Source organism: Pseudophryne corroboree, chromosome 5 (genome assembly GCF_028390025.1).
Source record: "Pseudophryne corroboree isolate aPseCor3 chromosome 5, aPseCor3.hap2, whole genome shotgun sequence".
Taxonomy (NCBI): Eukaryota; Metazoa; Chordata; class Amphibia; order Anura; family Myobatrachidae; genus Pseudophryne; species Pseudophryne corroboree.
In genome coordinates, this window is record NC_086448.1 from 250914524 (window position 1) to 250933207 (window position 18684).

Here is an 18684-nt window from a genome sequence, read left to right on the forward strand (position 1 = left end):
GATGATGAATAACCCCATAATGAGGTAATTTAGTACAAAGTCTCTGTTGTGTTGCAGAGGTAAAGTGTGCTACAAGATAATGTTTCAATTGCTATCATTTTAGGAGAAAAAAACAGGTTATCTTTTGATCCATGTAACACAATATAAAGGAAATTAACAGGACTTAATTATAAGATGTATATATTTGATGTCATGTCATTTGTCAGTTCCCTGGTCTTATTTTGAAGCCACAAATTCCATTTTATACAGCTTTGAAAACCTATTTATCACAAATATGCACAGCTTATTACAGTCATTTTGTGAATAAGTATCCAATTAAATATGTATTTTTTTGTTGTTTGTGGTTTTGTAATAATTGTTTGTCTGACAAAAATAAGGTGCAATCAGCCTTGCTCATAACCAATTATTATCCAGTCATGGAACATCATTTGTTTGTTTGTAATTATTATGTACAGTAGTTGTGTAATATAATACACCATACTGACATCTAATAGCAAATGAATATAATTCTAATAAAGACGTCTGTTACTAGTGGACTGCCAAAAGCTGAAAAATGTCCCATAACATTCATTAATGGTTAGTAATAAGCAAAGAATAAATATGTTCTCTTAAAGGATAACCCCACTCACATTTTGACCAAATAAAAATAAAATATCATGTGACTCTTGTTTTCTCTGCTATGTTCTGTAAATAGCTCTAGCTGTAAAAATAATATGGATTATTTTGCATTGCAAATTCAATCTTTAGAATATTTGTATGTGCAAATCATTTCTGAATACCCTACAGCATTACAACTTTAACAATAATTTATCGGAAATATTTAACTTTTTTTTCGGGGGCAATTTACTCTGCCTGCAGCACAAATATTGCACAGTATGATAATATTATTCAAAATTCATTACCTTAGTTCATTAAAGATATAAAGATGATGATTTGTGAAAACCCTGCTTATTAATGGCAAGAATGTATAATAATGTAACAATTAAAGTTTATACGGTTACATTGATAGGCCAACATTTCTGTCTCACAGTGCCGGGGTCACGAGTTGACTTCCAACCATGGAGTTTGTATGTTAGTGTGGATTTCCTCCCACACTCCACAAACACACTGGTTAACAGGTCGCTGCCTAAAATGGACCCTAGTCTATTTGTAGAAGATCCAGTGGGTTAGGGATTGCTGTGAATGATAAATATTCAGAACTACATACTTTGGTAGCACTATATGAATACATTGTTGTCTTTTACTATTTTAAGGATTTTTAAACAAAAATGTAAATCTCTGCCTTTTTCCTGCTCCCGAATATATTGTGCAGACACATTGCACAAGTGGCCAGTGTATGCAGGGCCAGCACTACCACTAGACCAACCTAGGCAGTCGCTTAGGATACCACTAAATAAGTGACATGGCAGACACTGGCATGGAGTGGCTGCAGTCGGCTGGTTCTTACCTGTGAAGCTGGCAGTTGCAGCACTGGGCCATGATGTCACAGCCCAAGGCCACACTTATAGGAATAGAAGATGTTGCCCAGTCCCACAGATTGCAACAGACAAGAGATGGTTTGTGGCAAAGATTGGGAGGTGATGCCTAGGGCTTCTACATGTGCTGTCCCTGGGCATAAACCATCTGTGTAAGTTAAAGATGCGTATGGAGCTTGGATATGCATGGTAGTAGGTACCAGAGAAGACCTAAATCACTTTAAAAAGAGAACCAAGCAAAGTATCCTAGTATTTCAAATAGCATATGGTAATATGTAAGATTTGTGGAAACTTTGGGGGGGATGTGAGAATCGAAAAGTGAGAGAATTTGGGCGCGTTCTCCTGTAGTTTTAAAGTGGCAATCATTTACATGGCAAAACGAGGTTGATTTTCCCATGTAAATGATTGCCACTTTAAAAAACAGGAAAATTCTTCCAAATTCTCTCACTTTCTGATTCTTACACCTATTACATTCCCCCGTTGTGTTGTATTAGTTCAACAGACTTTTGAGCGCAGATTAACATAAATTTATAATTCTATTTAGCTATAAACGACACATTACTAGATATAGTACGGATGTGTAATGGTTAGCATTACTGCCTCACAGCACTGAGGTCATGGGTTTGATTCCCACCATGGCCCTAACTGTGTGGAGTGTGTATATTCTCCCCGTACTTGCGTGGGTTTCCTCCGGGTACTCCGGTTTCCTCCCACAATCCAAAAATATACAGGTAGGTTAATTGGCTCCCAACAAAATTAACCCTAGTGTGAATGTGTGTACATGTGATAGTGAGTATAGATTGTAAGCTCTACTGGGGCAGGGACTGATGTGAATGAGCAAATATTCTCTGTACAGCGCCGCGGAATATGTGTGCGCTATATAAATAACTGGTAATAAATAAATAATAATAAATAATATAAAAAAAACCTTAGATTGCGCACACAACAATTGAGGCTGCTAGAGAAAAACTAGAAGGGTTCTCCACAAACCCCAAAGTTAAGCAAAGTAAACCAGATAATGTTTTTCTTGAGATATAATTATGTGACCGCCTGTCACATTACCTCCCCCTACATCCCTCTCCCTCAACATCCCGACGGTTGGCATGCTGACCAACAGGGACTATTCCCACTTGACTATTCCCATAAAGTGTGAATAGAACCCGTGTGAGCCTGAGTGTGGTGAGCGCAGCAATCCTGCAAGGAGCTTGCTGCAATTGCTCCTCCCTTCCCACCATGCGCCGGCATTCCGCCTCCGGGATCTCGGCGTTGGTATGCTGACTGGCGCTCTCCTAACCGGCAGTCACGCAGTACACACCCAATTTTCCCAATAGCGCAAAACACTGCAGAGTTTTTACACTAAAAGTTAATTAAAATGGAAGTGAATGAAGTCCAGTTCTTTAATCCAGAAACGTGTTTCTTTACTGCCACTGTCTTTTTCTTACATCAGGTGTCCACACTCTAATTCCTCTTTTTCTCTCAACTTGTATCTCAAAAAAACATAAAGGAGGAGGACATATAGCAGTATTGCATGGAATAGGAACATGGGTTTATTTATATATCACACTCTGGACTTCATTCACCTCCATTTTTAGTATAAGAACTCTTCTATATTTTGTGCTGTTGGGAAAAACATCTGGCTTTGTTATTACTAGATACCTGTCAAGATTCACATTGAAAAAATGTATGAAACACTAGGCCACACTCCTAATTTGCTTCTGCTATGCCCTGATGTAACCAACCACACCACTGATCCATCTATTCACATCTGCACATAAAAAAGTACATGTTTTATTTATCATTTAAATGACAGTCAGTAGTCTCTGGGATCTGGTTATAGTGACATTATATTTTCTCTATCGTCCTAGTGGATGCTGGGGTTCCTGAAAGGACCATGGGGAATAGCGGCTCCGCAGGAGACAGGGCACAAAAAGTAAAGCTTTTCCAGATCAGGTGGTGTGCACTGGCTCCTCCCCCTATGACCCTCCTCCAGACTCCAGTTAGATTTTTGTGCCCGGCCGAGAAGGGTGCAATCTAGGTGGCTCTCCTAAAGAGCTGCTTAGAAAAAGTTTAGCTTAGGTTTTTTATTTTACAGTGAGTCCTGCTGGCAACAGGATCACTGCAACGAGGGACTGAGGGGAGAAGAAGTGAACTCACCTGCGTGCAGGATGGATTGGCTTCTTGGCTACTGGACATCAGCTCCAGAGGGACGATCACAGGTACAGCCTGGATGGTCACCGGAGCCGCGCCGCCGGCCCCCTTGCAGATGCTGAAGTCAGAAGAGGTCCAGAATCGGCGGCTGAAGACTCCTGCAGTCTTCTAAAGGTAGCGCACAGCACTGCAGCTGTGCGCCATTTTCCTCTCAGCACACTTCACACGCAGTCACTGAGGGTGCAGGGCGCTGGGGGGGGGCGCCCTGGGAGGCAAATGTAACCTATATAAAGGCTAAAAATACCTCACATATAGCCCCCAGAGGCTATATGGAGATATTTAACCCCTGCCTGGATTCACTAAATAGCGGGAGACGAGCCCGCCGGAAAAGGGGCGGGGCCTATCTCCTCAGCACACGGCGCCATTTCCTCTCACAGCTCCGCTGGTCAGGACGGCTCCCAGGTCTCTCCCCTGCACTGCACTACAGAAACAGGGTAAAACAGAGAGGGGGGGCAAATTTATGGCGATATTTTGATATATATAAAGCAGCTATAAGGGAGCACTTATTATAAGGCTATCCCTGTTATATATAGCGCTTTTGGTGTGTGCTGGCAAACTCTCCCTCTGTCTCCCCAAAGGGCTAGTGGGTCCTGTCTTCGTTAGGAGCATTCCCTGTGTGTCTGCTGTGTGTCGGTACGTGTGTGTCGACATGTATGAGGACGATATTGGTGTGGAGGCGGAGCAATTGCCAAATATGAGGATGTCACCCCCTAGGGAGTCGACACCAGAATGGATGCCTTTATTTATGGAACTACGGGATAGTGTCAACACGCTAAAGCAGTCGTTTGACGACATGAGACGGCCGGACAATCAATTAGTGCCTGTCCAGGCGACTCAAACACCATCAGGGGCTGTGAAACGCCCTTTGCCTCAGTCGGTCGACACAGACCCAGACGCAGGCACTGACTCCAGTGGTGACGGTGACGAATCAACCGTATTTTCCAGTAGGGCCACACGTTATATGATTTTGGGAATGAAGGAGGCGTTACATTTAGCTGATACTACAGGTACCACTAAACAGGGTATTATGTGGGGTGTGAAAAAACTACCTATAGTTTTTCCTGAATCAGAAGAATTAAATGACGTGTGTAATGAAGCGTGGGTTGCCCCTGATAAAAAGCTGATAATTTCAAAGAAATTATTGGCATTATACCCTTTCCCGCCAGAGGTTAGGGAGCGCTGGGAAACACCTCCTAGGGTGGACAAGGCGCTAACACGCTTATCTAAACAAGTGGCGTTACCCTCTCCTGAGACGGCCGCACTTAAAGATCCATCAGATAGGAGGATGGAAAATATCCAAAAAAGTATATACACACATGCAGGTGTTATACTACGACCAGCTATAGCGACTGCCTGGATGTGCAGTGCTGGGGTAGTTTGGTCAGAGTCCCTGATTGAAAATATTGATACCCTGGACAGGGACAATATTTTACTGTCGTTAGAACAAATAAAGGATGCATTTCTTTATATGCGTGATGCACAGAGGGATATCTGCACACTGGCATCACGGGTAAGTGCTATGTCCATTTCGGCCAGAAGAGCTTTATGGACGCGACAGTGGACAGGCGATGCGGATTCAAAACGACATATGGAAGTTTTGCCGTATAAAGGGGAGGAGTTATTTGGAGTCGGTCTATCAGATTTGGTGGCCACGGCTACAGCCGGGAAATCCACCTTTCTACCTCAAGTCACTCCCCAACAGAAAAAGGCACCGACTTTTCAACCGCAGCCCTTTCGTTCCTTTAAAAATAAGAGAGCAAAGGGCTATTCATATCTGCCACGAGGCAGAGGTCGAGGGAAGAGACAGCAACAGGCAGCTCCTTCCCAGGAACAGAAGCCTTCCCCGGCTTCTACAAAAGCCTCAGCATGACGCTGGGGCTTCTCAAGCGGACTCGGGGACGGTGGGTGGTCGTCTCAAAAATTACAGCGCGCAGTGGGCTCACTCGCAGGTAGATCCCTGGATCCTGCAGATAATATCTCAGGGGTACAGGTTGGAATTAGAGACAGATCCACCTCGCCGTTTCCTGAAGTCTGCTTTACCAACGTCCCCCTCCGAAAGGGAGACGGTTTTGGAAGCCATTCACAAGCTGTACTCTCAGCAGGTGATAGTCAAGGTACCTCTTCTACAACAAGGGAAGGGGTATTATTCCACTCTTTTTGTGGTACCGAAGCCGGATGGCTCGGTAAGGCCTATTCTAAATCTGAAGTCCTTGAACCTGTACATAAAGAAGTTCAAGTTCAAGATGGAGTCACTCAGAGCAGTGATAGCGAACCTGGAAGAGGGGGACTTTATGGTATCCTTGGACATCAAGGATGCGTATCTCCACGTTCCAATTTACCCCTCACACCAGGGGTACCTCAGGTTCGTTGTACAAAACTGTCACTATCAGTTTCAGACGCTGCCGTTCGGATTGTCCACGGCACCTCGGGTCTTTACAAAGGTAATGGCCGAGATGATGATTCTTCTTCGAAGAAAAGGCATATTAATTATCCCATACTTGGACGATCTCCTAATAAGGGCAAGGTCCAGAGAACAGCTAGAGATGGGATTAGCACTGTCGCAAGAAGTGCTAAAACAGCACGGGTGGATTCTGAATATTCCAAAATCCCAGTTAATGCCGACAACTCGTCTGCTGTTCCTAGGGATGATTCTGGACACGGTTCAGAAAAAGGTTTTTCTCCCGGAGGAAAAAGCCAAGGAGTTATCCGAGCTTGTCAGGAACCTCCTAAAACCAGGAAAGGTGTCTGTACATCAATGCACAAGAGTCCTGGGAAAAATGGTGGCTTCTTACGAAGCAATTCCATTCGGCAGATTCCACGCAAGAATTTTCCAAAGGGATCTGTTGGACAAATGGTCAGGGTCGCATCTTCAGATGCACCTGCGGATAACCCTGTCTCCAAGGACAAGGGTGTCTCTTCTGTGGTGGTTGCAGAGTGCTCATCTATTGGAGGGCCGCAGATTCGGCATACAGGATTGGATCCTGGTGACCACGGACGCCAGCTTGAGAGGCTGGGGAGCAGTCACACAAGGAAGAAACTTCCAGGGAGTATGGACGAGCCTGGAAACGTCTCTTCACATAAACATTCTGGAACTAAGAGCAATATACAATGCTCTAAGCCAGGCAGAACCTCTGCTTCAGGGAAAACCGGTGTTGATCCAGTCGGACAACATCACGGCAGTCGCCCATGTGAACAGACAGGGCGGCACAAGAAGCAGGAGTGCAATGGCAGAAGCTGCAAGGATTCTTCGCTGGGCAGAGAATCATGTGATAGCACTGTCAGCAGTGTTCATCCCGGGAGTGGACAACTGGGAAGCAGACTTCCTCAGCAGACACGATCTTCACCCGGGAGAGTGGGGACTTCATCCAGAAGTCTTCCACTTGCTGGTAACCCGTTGGGAAAGACCAATGGTGGACATGATGGCGTCTCGCCTCAACAAAAAACTGGACAGGTATTGCGCCAGGTCAAGAGATCCGCAGGCAATAGCTGTGGACGCGCTGGTAACGCCTTGGGTGTACCAGTCGGTGTATGTGTTTCCTCCTCTGCCTCTCATACCAAAAGTATTGAGAATTATACGGCAAAGAGGCGTAAGGACGATACTAGTGGTTCCGGATTGGCCAAGAAGGACTTGGTACCCGGAACTTCAAGAGATGATCACGGAAGATCCGTGGCCTCTACCTCTAAGGAGGGACTTGCTTCAGCAGGGTCCCTGTCTGTTTCAAGACTTACCGCGGCTGCGTTTGACGGCATGGCGGTTGAACGCCGGATCCTAAAGGAAAAAGGCATGCCGGAAGAAGTCATTCCTACTTTGATTAAAGCAAGGAAGGAAGTAACCGTGCAACATTATCACCGAATTTGGCGAAAATATGTTGCGTGGTGCGAAGATCGGAGTGCTCCGACGGAGGAATTTCAACTGGGTCGATTCCTATATTTCCTGCAATCAGGATTGTCTATGGGTCTCAAATTGGGATCTATTAAGGTTCAAATTTCGGCCCTGTCGATTTTCTTTCAAAAAGAATTGGCTTCAGTCCCTGAAGTCCAGACCTTTGTTAAGGGAGTGCTACATATACAGCCTCCTGTGGTGCCTCCAGTGGCACCGTGGGATCTCAATGTGGTTTTGGACTTTCTAAAATCTCATTGGTTTGAACCACTAAAGAAGGTGGATTTGAAATATCTCACATGGAAAGTGACCATGCTTCTAGCCCTGGCTTCGGCCAGGAGAGTGTCAGAACTGGCAGCTTTATCTTACAAAAGCCCATATCTGATTTTCCATTCGGACAGGGCAGAACTGCGGACTCGTCCGCATTTTCTCCCTAAGGTGGTGTCAGCATTTCATCTGAACCAGCCTATTGTAGTGCCTGCGGCTACAAGTGACTTGGAGGACTCCAAGTTACTGGACGTTGTCAGAGCATTAAAAATATATATTGCAAGGACAGCTGGAGTCAGAAAATCTGACTCGTTGTTTATATTGTATGCACCCAACAAGATGGGTGCTCCTGCGTCTAAGCAGACGATTGCTCGTTGGATCTGTAGCACAATCCAACTTGCACATTCTGTGGCAGGCCTGCCACAGCCTAAATCTGTAAAGGCCCACTCCACAAGGAAGGTGGGCTCATCTTGGGCGGCTGCCCGAGGGGTCTCGGCATTACAACTTTGCCGAGCAGCTACGTGGTCAGGGGAGAACACGTTTGTAAAATTTTACAAATTTGATACTCTGGCTAAGGAGGACCTGGAGTTCTCTCATTCGGTGCTGCAGAGTCATCCGCACTCTCCCGCCCGTTTGGGAGCTTTGGTATAATCCCCATGGTCCTTTCAGGAACCCCAGCATCCACTAGGACGACAGAGAAAATAAGATTTTACTTACCGATAAATCTATTTCTCGGAGTCCGTAGTGGATGCTGGGCGCCCATCCCAAGTGCGGATTATCTGCAATAATTGTACATAGTTATTGTTAACTAATTCGGGTTATTGTTGAAGGAAGCCATCTTTCAGAGGCTCCGCTGTTATCATACTGTTAACTGGGTTTAGATCACAAGTTGTACGGTGTGATTGGTGTGGCTGGTATGAGCCTTACCCGGGATTCAAAATCCTCCCTTATTGTGTACGCTCGTCCGGGCACAGTACCTAACTGGAGTCTGGAGGAGGGTCATAGGGGGAGGAGCCAGTGCACACCACCTGATCTGGAAAAGCTTTACTTTTTGTGCCCTGTCTCCTGCGGAGCCGCTATTCCCCATGGTCCTTTCAGGAACCCCAGCATCCACTACGGACTCCGAGAAATAGATTTATCGGTAAGTAAAATCTTATTTATAGGTGACATTCTTCTTTTTCTTCTTATTACTAATAATAATAATAATAATAATATTTCTCTGACGTCCTAGTGGATGCTGGGAACTCCGTAAGGACCATGGGGAATAGCGGCTCCGCAGGAGACTGGGCACAAAAGTAAAGCTTTAGGACTACCTGGTGTGCACTGGCTCCTCCCCCTATGACCCTCCTCCAAGCCTCAGTTAGATTTTTGTGCCCGGCCGAGAAGGGTGCATTCTAGGAGGCTCTCCTGAGTTTCTTAGAAAAAGTTTAGTTTTAGGTTTTTTATTTTCAGTGAGACCTGCTGGCAACAGGCTCACTGCATCGAGGGACTAAGGGGAGAAGAAGCGAACCTGCCTGCTTGCAGCCAGCCTGGGCTTCTTGGCTACTGGACACCATTAGCTCCAGAGGGACCGAACACAGGCCCAGCCTCGGAGTCCGGCCCAGAGCCGCGCCGCCGGCCCCCTTACAGAGCCAGAAGCAAGAAGAGGTCCGGAAAATCGGCGGCAGAAGACATCCAGTCTTCACCAAGGTAGCGCACAGCACTGCAGCTGTGCGCCATTGCTCCTCAGGCACACTTCACACTCCGGTCACTGAGGGTGCAGGGCGCTGGGGGGGGGCGCCCTGAGCAGCAATAAAAACACCTTGGCTGGCGAAAATACATCACATATAACCCCCAGGGCTATATGGATGTATTTTAACCCCTGCCAGAATATAGCAAAAAGCGGGAGAAAAATCAGCAGAGAAGGGGGCGGAGCCTATCTCCTCAGCACACTGGCGCCATTTTCCCTCACAGCTCCGCTGGAAGGACGTCTCCCTGACTCTCCCCTGCAGTCCTGCACTACAGAAAAGGGTAAAACAAGAGAGGGGGGCACTAATTAGGCGCAGTATTAACATAACAGCAGCTATAAGGGGAAAAACACTTCTATAAGGTTAATCCCTGTTTATATATAGCGCTCTGGTGTCTGCTGGCATACTCTCCCTCTGTCTCCCCAAAGGGCTAGTGGGGTCCTGTCCTCTATCAGAGCATTCCCTGTGTGTGTGCTGTGTGTCGGTACGATTGTGTCGACATGTTTGAGGAGGAAAATGATGTGGATGCGGAGCAATTGCCTGTAATAGAGATGTCACCCCCTAGGGAGTCGACACCTGAGTGGATGGGCTTATGGAAGGAATTACGTGACAGTGTCAGCTCTTTACAAAAGACGGTTGATGACATGAGGCAGCCGGCTACTCAGCTTGTGCCTGTCCAGGCGTCTCAAAGGCCATCAGGGGCTCTAAAACGCCCGTTACCTCAGATGGCAGACACAGACGCCGACATGGATACTGACTCCAGTGTCGACGATGAAGAGACGAATGTGACTTCCAGTAGGGCCACACGTTACATGATTGAGGCAATGAAAAATGTTTTACATATTTCTGATAATACAAGTACCACTAAAAAGGGTATTATGTTTGGTGAGAAAAAACTGCCTGTAGTTTTTCCTGCTTCTGAGGAATTAAATGAAGTGTGTGATGAAGCGTGGGTTTCCCCCGATTAAAAAACTGATAATTCCTAAAAGGTTATTGGCATCATACCCTTTCCCGCCAGAGGATAGGGCACGTTGGGAAACACCCCCTAGGGTGGATAAAGCGCTCACACGCTTGTCTAAACAGGTGGCACTACCCTCTCCTGAGACGGCCGCCCTTAAGGAACCTGCTGACAGAAAGCAGGAGAATATCCTAAAATGTATATACACTCATACGGGAGTTATACTGCGACCAGCAATCGCCTCCGCCTGGATGTGCAGTGCTGGGGTGGCTTGGTCGGATTCCCTGACGGACAATATTGATACCCTAGACAGGGACAGTATATTACTGACTATAGAGCATTTAAAAGATGCATTTCTATATATGCGTGATGCACAGAGGGATATCTGCCGACTGGCATCAAGAGTAAGTGCGCTGTCCATTTCTGCCAGAAGAGGGTTATGGACGCGGCAGTGGTCAGGTGATGCGGATTCCAAAAGGCATATGGAAGTATTGCCTTATAAAGGGGAGGAGTTATTTGGGGTAGGTCTATCAGACCTGGTAGCCACGGCAACTGCTGGGAAATCCACATTTTTACCCCAGGTAGCCTCTCAACATAAGAAGACGCCATATTATCAGGCGCAGTCCTTTCGGACCCATAAGGGCAAGCGGGCAAAGGGCTCCTCTTTTCTTCCCCGTGGCAGAGGGAGAGGGAAAAGGCTGCAGCAAACAGTCGGTTCCCAGGAACATAAGCCCTCTCCCGCCTCTGCCAAGTCCTCAGCATGACGCTGGGGCGTTACAAGCGGACTCAGGCACGGTGGGGGCCCGTCTCAAGAATTTCAGCGCGCAGTGGGCTCACTCACAAGTGGACCCCTGGATCCTTCAGGTGGTATCTCAGGGGTACAAATTGGAATTCGAGACGTCTCCCCCTCGCCGTTTCCTAAAGTCTGCTTTACCGACGTCTCCCTCCGACAGGGAGGCGGTATTGGAAGCCATTCACAAGCTGTATTCCCAGCAGGTGATAATCAAGGTACCCCTCCTGCAACAGGGAAAGGGGTATTATTCCACGCTGTTTGTGGTACCGAAGCCGGACGGCTCGGTGAGACCTATTTTAAATCTAAAATCCTTTAACACTTACATACAGAGGTTCAAGTTCAAGATGGAGTCACTCAGAGCGGTGATTGCAAACCTGGAAGAAGGGGATTATATGGTGTCTCTGGACATCAAGGATGCTTACCTCCATGTCCCAATTTACCCTTCTCACCAAGGGTACCTCAGGTTTGTGGTACAGAACTGTCACTATCAGTTTCAGACGCTGCCGTTTGGATTGTCCACGGCACCCCGGGTCTTTACCAAAGTAATGGCCGAAATGATGATACTCCTTCGAAGGAAGGGAGTTTTAGTTATCCCTTACTTGGACGATCTCCTGATAAGGGCAAGATCCAGGGAACAGTTGGAAGTCGGGGTAGCACTATCTCAGGTAGTGTTGCGGCAGCACGGTTGGATTCTCAATATTCCAAAATCGCAGCTGATCCCGACGACACGTCTTCTATTCCTAGGGATGATCCTGGACACAGTCCAGAAAAAGGTGTTTCTCCCGGAGGAGAAAGCCAGGGAGTTATCCGAGCTAGTCAGAAACCTCCTAAAACCAGGCCAAGTCTCAGTGCATCAATGCACAAGGGTCCTGGGAAAAATGGTGGCTTCCTACGAAGCAATCCCATTCGGCAGATTCCACGCAAGAACTTTTCAGTGGGACCTGCTGGACAAATGGTCCGGATCGCATCTTCAGATGCATCAGCGGATAACCCTGTCACCAAAGACAAGGGTGTCTCTCCTGTGGTGGTTACAGAGTGCTCATCTTCTAGAGGGCCGCAGATTCGGCATTCAGGACTGGGTCCTGGTGACCACGGATGCCAGCCTGCGAGGCTGGGGAGCAGTCACACAGGGAAGGAATTTCCAGGGCTTGTGGTCAAGCCTGGAGACATCACTTCACATAAATATCCTGGAGCTAAGGGCCATTTACAATGCTCTAAGCCTAGCAAGACCTCTGCTTCAAGGTCAGCCGGTGCTGATCCAGTCAGACAACATCACGGCAGTCGCCCACGTAAACAGACAGGGCGGCACAAGAAGCAGGAGGGCAATGGCAGAAGCTGCAAGGATTCTTCGCTGGGCGGAAAATCATGTGATAGCACTGTCAGCAGTGTTCATTCCGGGAGTGGACAACTGGGAAGCAGACTTCCTCAGCAGGCACGACCTCCACCCGGGAGAGTGGGGACTTCATCCAGAAGTCTTCCACATGATGGTGAACCGTTGGGAAAAACCAAAGGTGGACATGATGGCGTCCCGCCTCAACAAAAAACTAGACAGGTATTGCGCCAGGTCAAGGGACCCTCAGGCAATAGCTGTGGACGCTCTGGTAACACCGTGGGTGTACCAGTCAGTGTATGTGTTCCCTCCTCTGCCTCTCATACCCAAGGTACTGAGAATTATAAGACGGAGAGGAGTGAGAACTATACTCGTGGCTCCGGATTGGCCAAGAAGGACTTGGTACCCGGAACTCCAAGAGATGCTCACAGAGGACCCGTGGCCTCTACCTCTAAGAAGGGACCTGATCCAGCAAGGACCCTGTCTGTTCCAAGACTTACCGCGGCTGCGTTTGACGGCATGGCGGTTGAACGCCGGATCCTGAAGGAAAAAGGCATTCCGGATGAAGTCATCCCTACCCTGATCAAAGCCAGGAAGGAGGTAACCGCAAGGCATTATCACTGTATTTGGCGTAAATATGTTGCGTGGTGCGAGGCCAGGAAGGCCCCTACAGAGGAATTTCAACTGGGTCGATTCCTGCATTTCCTGCAAACAGGAGTGTCTATGGGCCTAAAATTGGGGTCCATTAAGGTTCAAATTTCGGCCCTGTCGATTTTCTTCCAGAAAGAACTGGCTTCAGTTCCTGAAGTTCAGACGTTTGTCAAGGGGGTGCTGCATATACAGCCTCCTTTTGTGCCTCCAGTGGCACCTTGGGATCTCAATGTAGTTTTGGGGTTCCTAAAATCACATTGGTTTGAACCACTCACCACTGTGGACTTAAAATATCTCACATGGAAAGTGGTAATGCTGTTGGCCCTGGCTTCGGCCAGGCGTGTGTCAGAATTGGCGGCTTTATCCTATAAAAGCCCTTACCTGATTTTTCATACGGACAGGGCAGAATTGAGGACTCGTCCTCAATTTCTCCCTAAGGTGGTTTCAACGTTTCACCTGAACCAGCCTATTGTGGTACCTGCGGCTACTAGGGACTTGGAGGACTCCAAGTTGCTGGACGTAGTCAGGGCCCTGAAAATATATGTTTCCAGGACGGCTGGAGTCAGAAAATCTGACTCGCTGTTTATCCTGTATGCACCCAACAAGCTGGGTGCTCCTGCTTCTAAGCAGACTATTGCTCGTTGGATTTGTAGTACAATTCAGCTTGCACATTCTGTGGCAGGCCTGCCACAGCCAAAATCTGTAAAAGCCCATTCCACAAGGAAGGTGGGCTCATCTTGGGCGGCTGCCCGAGGGGTCTCGGCTTTACAACTTTGCCGAGCAGCTACTTGGTCAGGGGCAAACACATTTGCTAAATTGTACAAATTTGATACCCTGGCTGAGGAGGACCTGGAGTTCTCTCATTCGGTGCTGCAGAGTCATCCGCACTCTCCCGCCCGTTTGGGAGCTTTGGTATAATCCCCATGGTCCTTACGGAGTTCCCAGCATCCACTAGAACGTCAGAGAAAATAAGAATTTACTTACCGATAATTCTATTTCTCGTAGTCCGTAGTGGATGCTGGGCGCCCATCCCAAGTGCGGATTGTCTGCAATACTTGTACATAGTTATTGTTAACTAAATCGGGTTATTGTTGTTGTGAGCCATCTTTCCAGAGGCTCCTCTGTTATCATGCTGTTAACTGGGTTCAGATCACAGGTTGTACGGTGTGATTGGTGTGGCTGGTATGAGTCTTACCCGGGATTCATGAATCCTTCCTTATTGTGTACGCTCGTCCGGGCACAGTATCCTAACTGAGGCTTGGAGGAGGGTCATAGGGGGAGGAGCCAGTGCACACCAGGTAGTCCTAAAGCTTTACTTTTGTGCCCAGTCTCCTGCGGAGCCGCTATTCCCCATGGTCCTTACGGAGTTCCCAGCATCCACTACGGACTACGAGAAATAGAATTATCGGTAAGTAAATTCTTATTTTTTTTTTAATTAGTATTATTATTAGTAGTAAGAAAAAGTATATAGTGCCAATATAATCCACAGTGCCAAAAGGGGTATAATGTGACAATAGACTAAGAAATATTATCCCAAATACATATACGTAGTTCTAGAAAACAAGTAGAAAAATATTCATTATGTAGAGGCTTACTTAGCATCTACTGTATAGAAACATGGGCAGCAAAATGGAGAATGAAGTTCAATATGGACAAATGTAAGGTAATGCACTTTGGTAGCAAGAACAAGAATACTTCCTATATACCAAATGGGGAAAAACTAGAGGATTCTGTACTGGAAAAAGATTTAGTTGTTCACACAGATATCAAACTTAACAATAAAACCAGAAGTAGGAATGCAGCAAAAAAAGGCAAATATGGTATTAGCATGCATTAAGCGGGGAATTGATGCAAGGGATGAGAGTGTTATACTCACATTATGTAAATCACTAGTGAGGCTGCATCTCGAATACTGTGCACAATTATGGGCACCATACTACAAAAAGGATATCCTGGAGCTAGAAAAGGTTCAGTGACGGGTGACCAAATTGATTAAAGGGATGGAGACGCTAGAATACAAAGAAAGGTTTTCAAGGCTAGGCATGTTTACACTGGGGAAAAAGGAAATTAAGAGGAGACATTAATAACAGTTACAAATATATAAGGGGTCGATACACAGAGCTAGCCGGGGTTTTGCATTTTGTAAGATTACCACAAAGGACACGTGTACACCCGCTTAGGTTAGAGGAGAAGAGATTTCGCACACGGAGACGGAAAGGTTTCTTCATAGTAATGACAATACGTATTTGGAATTCCCTGCCTGAGAGAGTAGTAATGGTGTACTCTGTCATTACTTTTAAGAATGGGTTAGATAAATTCCTAATGAATAAGGATATGTAGGGTTATGGTGGGTAAATCATGTACTATAGTAGTAAAATAAAATATAAAAAAACAAAAAAAAACAAAGGAGTATTTTAGTTTATGGCTAAGCATTCACCACAGTTAAAATTAGTCTTAAAAATATTACAGTGTAGGAGAGCACTAACAGGTTGAACTTGATGGACAAATTGTCGTTTTTCAACCTCAAAAACTATGGAATACCACCTATATACTAAATGGGGAAAAACTAAGGGATTCTGTACTCTAAAAAGATTTAGGTGTTCACACAGATATCAAACTTAACAGTAGAACCAGAAGTAGGCATGCAGCAAAAAAGGCAAACAAGGTATTAGCATGCATTAAGCGGGGAATTGATGCAAGGGATGAGAGTGTTATACTCACATTATATAAATCACTAGTGAGGCTGCATCTCGAATACTGTGCACAATTATGGGCACCATACTACAAAAAGAATATCCTGGAGCTAGAAAAGGTTCAGTGACGGGTGACCAAATTGATTAAAGGGATGGAGACACTAGAATACAAAGAAAGGTTTGCTAGGCTAGGCATATACATAAATAATACTTGGTCCAAGGTGGCTGAAAATAAGTTATTTCAAAAACCTAAATCAGAGGCTTAACTATTAAAACAGCAGAATTTGTAATCTTTCCTTTAAGCCTTCATGTGATATGTATTTTGAATAAATTTCGGCACTGACTATGCATGCTAAAAACAAATGACATATTAACCTCTGGTAATTTCCAAGACAAGCTGAGGAGTCTCCTGCGTTTATTAATGTGCTAAAATCTGTGAAGCGTAACAATGAAGAAGGCTAAGGGTGGATAAATGGAATATAAGGTAATCTGTTTTCTCAGTAAAGGGTCTTTGATCGGTTCTAGGAAGTCCTATGTGGAAATAGATTAAAATATACTTGGGAAGGAAGCATATGCTACATATTCTCAAGATGTAGTCATTTAGCCAGCAGCGGCTCCTACCTACTTCGGGCAGGCGGGCTGCCGCTGCCCATGCTGGAGAGAAAGAGGAGAGAGCCATCACCCGGACAGCCGGGTCCCGGTGTCTGTGCAATGGATCTGGCAGGCGCCGGGACCTGCACATGTGCACAAGAGGCTGCTTGAGTGCGTATGCGCAGTCCCCCAGCTTCTATGGACTGCATCCACTGCCTACAGTAAGTCAGCTTTCTGCTAATCGCAGCTCGGATTGGCAATCCCGTAGGGAGGAAACACCTCCCAATGGAACTGCCTGTCCTGCGGGTGATTGGCAGGTAGGACTTCCAGTAGGAAGTTACTGCCAGTCACAGTGAAGCCACTGAGCCAGTGCACACACACAGACTGCAACTGGCTCAGCTGAGCTCAGTGAAGTGGCGGATTTTACTGGAGGGGGGCTGCAGTGCTGCAGCTCATAGGTGAAATCCGCCACTGAACTTAGCCAAAGATCTAGGACAGGACGGAAGCTTGTGGGTACTATGTGGTGTTCATAGTCGTGGCATAAATGTTACTTTTGTTTTAAAGATACATTCATCACTAAATAATTTGGTGTTTTGTGCTATTATATACTGTATCTGACAGTATCCTGTAGTCAACATTATAAAATAAAGTATGAAATAAATATTTTTCTACTTTATGTGTTTGAAAGCATTTGGGTTTTTTCTCAGTTCCATTATGTCTCTGCAACAGAACTGTTGTTGTTGTTATTATTATTATTGTTATTAATATTATTGTTTTTTTTTTATATAGAACTGACATTTTATGCATTGCTTTATATTAATGTGCAATCCTTCATACCAGCAAATCCATTGCTACAGGCTAAATTATCGACCACACAAACACATACATACTAGAGTTAATTTTCCTGGCACACAATTAACCTAGTTAAAGGATAGAGTATAGGGAAAGCCGCACTGTTTTAAAGTAATGCAGTCGTACAGTGCATCTGGAAAGTATTCACAGTGCTCCACTTTTTCCACATTTTGTTATGTTACAGCCTTATTCCAAAATAGAATAAATTCATTTTTGTCCTCAAAATTCTACACACAATACCCCATAATTTCAACTTAAAAAGACGTTTTTTTGAGATTTTTGCAAATTTATTAAAAATAAAAAACTAAGACATCACATGTACATAAGTATTCACAGCCTTTGTCATGAAGCTCAAAATTAAGCTCAGGTGCATCCTGTTTTCACTGATCATCCTTGAGATGTTCTACAGCTTAATTGGAGTCCACTTGTGGTAAATTCAGTTGATTGGACATGATTTGGAAAGGCACACACCTGTCTATATAAGGTCCCACACTTGACAGTGCATGTCTGCGCACAGACTAACTATGAAGTCAAAGGAATTGTCTGTAGACCTCCGAGACAGGATTGTCTCGAGGCACAAATCTGGGGAAGGATACAGAAAAATATCTGCTGCTTTGACGGTCCCAATGAGCACAGTGGCCTCCATCATCCGTAAATAGAAGTAGTTCGGAACCACCAGGCCATCTAAACTGAGCGATCAGGGGAGAAGGGCCCTAGTCAGGGAGGTGACCAAGGACACAGTGGTCACTCTGTCAGAATTACAACATTCCTCTGTGGAGAGAGGATAACCTTCTAGAAGGTCAACCATCTCTGCAGCAATCCACCAATCAGGCTTGTATGGTAGAGTAACCAGATGGAAGCCACTCCTTAGTAAAAAAGCACATGGCAGCCCACCTGGAGTTTGCCAAAATGCTCCTGAAGGACTCTCAGACCATGAGAAACAAAATTCTCTGGTCTGATGAGACAAAGATTGAACTCTTTGGCGTGAATGCCAGGCGTCATGTTTGGAGGAAACCAGGCAACGCTCATCACCAGGCCAATAACATCCCTACAGTGAAGTATGGTGGAGGCAGCATCATGCTGTGGGGATGTTTTTCAGCAGCAGGAACTGGGAGACTAGTCAGGAATGAAGGAAAGATGAATGCAGCAATGTACAGAGACATCTTGGATGAAAACCTGCTCCAGAGCGCTCTTGAACTCAGACTGGTGCGATGGTTCATCTTTCAGCAGGACAACGACCCTAAGCACACAGCCAAGAT

General features: G+C 45.8%; 1 protein-coding gene across 7 annotated transcripts in view; it reads left to right on the top strand.

Moving 5' to 3' along the window:
- Positions 1-18684, top strand: part of LRRC3B (leucine rich repeat containing 3B) — a 495918-nt gene that overhangs the window by 123005 nt on the left and 354229 nt on the right. The gene's annotated exons all lie outside the window — the stretch shown is intronic.